Source organism: Heptranchias perlo, chromosome 30 (genome assembly GCF_035084215.1).
Source record: "Heptranchias perlo isolate sHepPer1 chromosome 30, sHepPer1.hap1, whole genome shotgun sequence".
Lineage (NCBI taxonomy): Eukaryota > Metazoa > Chordata > Chondrichthyes > Hexanchiformes > Hexanchidae > Heptranchias > Heptranchias perlo.
In genome coordinates, this window is record NC_090354.1 from 2716950 (window position 1) to 2721844 (window position 4895).

Consider the following 4895-nt stretch of genomic DNA (forward strand, 5'->3'; position numbering starts at 1 on the left):
CATTCCAATTGTGTTTTTGGTGAGAGTGCACTGGCAAACATCACATTCACAGTATTCAGTACACGTGGTATACATGCTATGGTATACATAGTACAGGGTGCATGGTATTCTATACATTGTATATGATGCATGGTATAGTATACACAGTAGTGTGCATGGTATAGCATACATGGTATAAGTATGTGTGGTATATTATACATTATATAGGATACTTAGTATAGGATGCATGATATGGGATGCACGGTATGGTATTCAGGGTAAAGTATGCATGGTATAGTGTACAGCATGGATGGTATAGGATACATGGTATACGTATGTGAGGTTTGGCATACATGGTGCAGTATACGTTGTATGAGATACATTGTATAAGATACATGGTATAGTGTGCATGGTATAGTATACATTGTATAGGATGCATCATATAGTAAACATAGTAAGGGATGTGATGGAGAGAGGTTGGAGGCTGGAGAGGAGAGAAGGATCAGCAATATATTATTTTTAGGGATTGGGGATTATTCATATAGAACTTTACCTCAGGAGATTAAATTGGTACAGTGCAGTCCATGATAGGGTGGAGTAGAGTCCCAGCTAGAGTGGAGCAGAATCTATTTAGGGTGGGGAAGAGTCCATTTTAGGGTGGGGTAGAGGCCATGATAGGGTGCGGTAGAGTTTATTTTAGACTGGGGTAGGAGGAGTGGGTTTGATGGGCCAAGTGGTGTTTTCTTGTTCTTAACTTTTGTTTCTTTTCATACATTTGATGTAAAATGATTGAAACATTTATAAAAAACACACAACAATATAAAGCGCAATTAGGCAAGATAAGGATTGCCAATCAGATGACAGTCTTGTTCTTGCATCTTGTTCCGAAGTATGTGCGAGGATTTAGAAGGGCTTCTCTTAGCTTTGACTAAGTTCTAACTGAGGAACCACAACAGAGTCAGGAGCCCCTTTCCTCTGCTTGCCATTTTTATGCCTCCTTACTAAGCAAATCCTGCAGAGATGTTTCTGATTAAAAGCTCCCAGCTCCAAGCATGCCCCCACCCCCTCGCACCTAATTTAGAACAATGCTAGCTGGTTTGTTCTCACTGCTCCCAGTGCTTACTGCCCTGTTTGTGCTTTCCAACTCCTGAGCTCACATTCATGGTGGGTCACCGTGACCTGAGGGGAATGCAATCTCCCAGGGCAAGGGTTTTTCTCTCGTACAGCTCACGTGTCTGGAGGGGTTGCTCCTGCTGCTAGCCCAGGTGATGAGATCTGCACCTTCACCAGCAGGGTCGGACCTGATGGACTGACTGTGAGGTCAGGGAGGGGAAGGTTCTTGCTGCGAGTGACCATCAGAAAAAAACTGGACAGTTTCTGTGCTCCCAGTAAAGCCTGGGAATTACCCTGTGAGACATCATCCTACGAACACTTAATAGAAATGGGTTAATGGGTTAATGCCTCTTGCAGTAGACAGAGGAGTTTGTTACAAACACATTAACTATTTGTAACATAATGTCGCACAGTGGAATTTTCAACTTTAATATTCCTAACAAATTTGCATTTGTACAGCACCTGATTCCTACATTACCACAGTGACTACACTTCAAAAGTACTTCATTGGCTGTAAAACGCTTTGGGGCGTACTGAGGATGTGAAAGGCTCTATATAAATGCAAATTGATTGATTGATTGACTGATTAATTCCTGAGATGAGAGGGTTGTCCTATGAGGAGAGATTGAGTAGAATGGACCTATACTCTGTGGAGTTTAGAAGAATGAGACTTGAAGTCATTGAAACATATAAGATTCTGAAGGGACTTGATGCTGAGAGGTTGTTTCCCCTGGCTGGAGAGTCTAGAACTATTGGGCATGGTCTCAGGATAAGGGGTCAGCCATTTAAGACTGAGATGAGGAGGAATTTCTTCAATCAGAGGGTTGTGAATCTTTGGAATTCTCTACCCCAGAGGGCTGTGGATGCTCAGTCATTGAATATATTCAAGGCTGAGATTGATAGATTTTTGGACTCCAGGGGAATCAAGGGATATGGGGACTGGGCGGGAAAGTGGAGTTGAGGTCGAAGATCAGCCATGATCTTATTGAATGGCAGAGCAGGCTCGAGGGGCCATACAGCCTACACCCGCTCTTATTTATTATGTTCTTATGTAAGTTCTTTTTTTCTGATCACATATGTTGTACAGAGCCTTGGTCAGACCCCATCTGGAGTATTGAGTTCAGTTTTGGGCAATGCACCTCAGGAAGCATATTGGAGGTGGTCCAGCACAGATTCACCAAAATAATACCGGGGATTAGAGGGTTAAATTCCGAGGACAGGTTGGCTCGTATTCCCTTGAGTTTAGAAGATTGAGGGGTGATCTGATCGAGGTGTTTAAAATGTTAAAAAAGATTTGTTAGGGTAGATACGGAGAAACTATTTCCTCTGGTGGGGAAATCAAGAACAAGGGGACATAATCTTAAAATTAGAGCCAGGCCATTAAGGAGCGAAATCAGGAAGCACTTTTACACAAAGGGTGAAGGGGAGAAAAATCTTGAAAATTCCTCTCTGAATCCTTTAGGAATCGAAACTAGTCCAGGAGATCACATGGACCCTGCCTTATAATACAGGGCACCTACCTCTTCTACAAAGTGATTTCCTCCCTAGCCAGAAACAGGTTTCTGTGATCATCCTTAAGGATGAAAGAAACTGGGATTGGGACCTGGAAATGAAACAGTAAAGTACATTAGGAGCAGGTGCAGCTTGATGCCGTGGGAATTCAGTGGGGAGTTTATTTGCAACTGTTTGTTTGCTCCTGCCATCTTAGGATAAGTGTTTATTAAAAAGAAGAATTACTTATTAATTAGCTGTTAGAAATTGTTTAGCTTCTCTGTCACATATTGAAAGGAACAGGCTGACACCAGGTGGTGGAAGAGGGATAGAGTTCAATGTGGGGCTGATAAAACTTCCATCTGACAGGTCCTGGAACCTGCGGTTGATTAATACACAAAAACAACCTTGAAAAGTAACACATTTCATTTGAAGGAACATGGAACAGTAACCTCATTGGTCAGTGTCAGTGAAAGCTCTGAAACATCGATTTGCTCATTTGAAGGAGTGCATTCTAAATCAGTCAATCAGCAATTCTTGTTCGTAACTGGGCTGGTTTTCCAGAGGTAAAGTTATTCCTCTATTTTCCCCATGCATGTTTTGTTTATCATAATGAAGGATGCTGGTGCTCTGCAATCAAACGCTTACTATTTTTCCCACTCTGTGTCGGCATTAAGTCTTCCCAGGTCGTACAGTACAGCTAGAGGCCGAGTAAACCTCCCTCTGTTTTACCCCAATAACGCCCAGTACCTCAGCTCCAAACTCAGAAGAGTGCCCCCTTCTGTACCACTGTGGTATATTGGTGCAGTATCCAGCCAGGTGGCGAGACACACAGAGTACAAACCACTGATGCTCCTCTCCCTCCAGCAAAGGAGAAATATTCAGAGAGGGTGAGTTAACCACTGGTGCGTCTCCTCTCAAGAGCAAGGCAGGGTCAGCCATGGCTCAGTGGGTAGCACTCTTGACTCTGAGTCATGGAAGGTCATGGGTTCAAGTCCCACTCCAGAGACTTAAGCACAAAATATAGGCTGATGCTCCCAGTGCAGGGAGTGCTACAAATGCGATGATAAACTGAGGCCCTGTCTGTCCTCTCAGGTAGACATAAAAGATCCCATGGCACTTTTTCTAAGAACAGTAGATGAGTTCTCCCTGGAGTCCTGGCCAGTATTTATCCCTCAATAAAGATCACTAAAACAGATTATCTGGTCATTTATCTCATTGTCTATGTACAAATTGACATTACAATAATGACTACACTTCAAAAGTATTTGATTGGCTGTAAGATGCTTTAGGATGTTCTGAAGTCACAAAAGGTGACTTTTGTGTAGTCCTTCTTTGAATACTAAAGAGGCCTGAGTATTATGTGCCTGCCTGCTCTCTTGGACAGGGATGGTGCGTGAACAGGGAGAGACATTAAGAAAGGTTGTGGTGTTCCTGCACACAGCAGTGCTTGATGCTAACACTGGGTAGCAAGGTTGGAGGAAGTGCTCCACTCACCAGCAGTGATGTCCCTTCATCTTGATGAGCACAGAATTATTTTGACAAGTCTCTGCTTGGCCTGGGGTTCTATAAAGTTCAGATAGAAACAGATCATTGGTAAACCTCTGCACTGCAGCCCTCTTATTTATACGATGATTCAGTTAGAACAAAATGCAGAGCAAGAACCTAGATTTTACACATTAAGGATCATATTTCCAAACACATTGCTGCCTCTGAATGGAACTTTCCAATGGATCATCTGTATTTAGTGCACTGAATATTCAAAATGAGTAATCAGGGAACATCTTTTACTTGGAGCAGCAATTTGAAACAATGGGAGTAACTGGATAAGTAGTTTGGTCCTTGGGACTTTATACAATGGGAGTAAATGGGAAGGGGTTTAGTCCATTGGGATTCTATATAATGAAAGTAAATGAAAAGGGGTTTTGTGCTTGGAATTCCATATAATGGGAGTGAATGGGAAGGATTTTTGCTCCATTGGGATTCTATATAATGGGAGTGAATGGGAAGGAGTTTGGTCCACTGGGATTCTATATAATGGGAGTGAATGGGAAGGAGTTTGGTCCATTAGGATTCTATATAATGGGAGTGAATGGGAAGGAGTTTGGTCCATTTGGATTCTATATAATGGGAGTGAATGGGAAGGAGTTTGGTCCACTGGGATTCTATATAATGGGAGTGAATGGGAAGGAGTTTGGTCCATTGGGATTCTATATAATGGGAGTGAATGGGAAGGGTTTTTGCTCCATTGACATTCCATATAATGGGAGTGAATGGGAAGGAGTTTGGTCCATTGGGATTCAATATAAAGG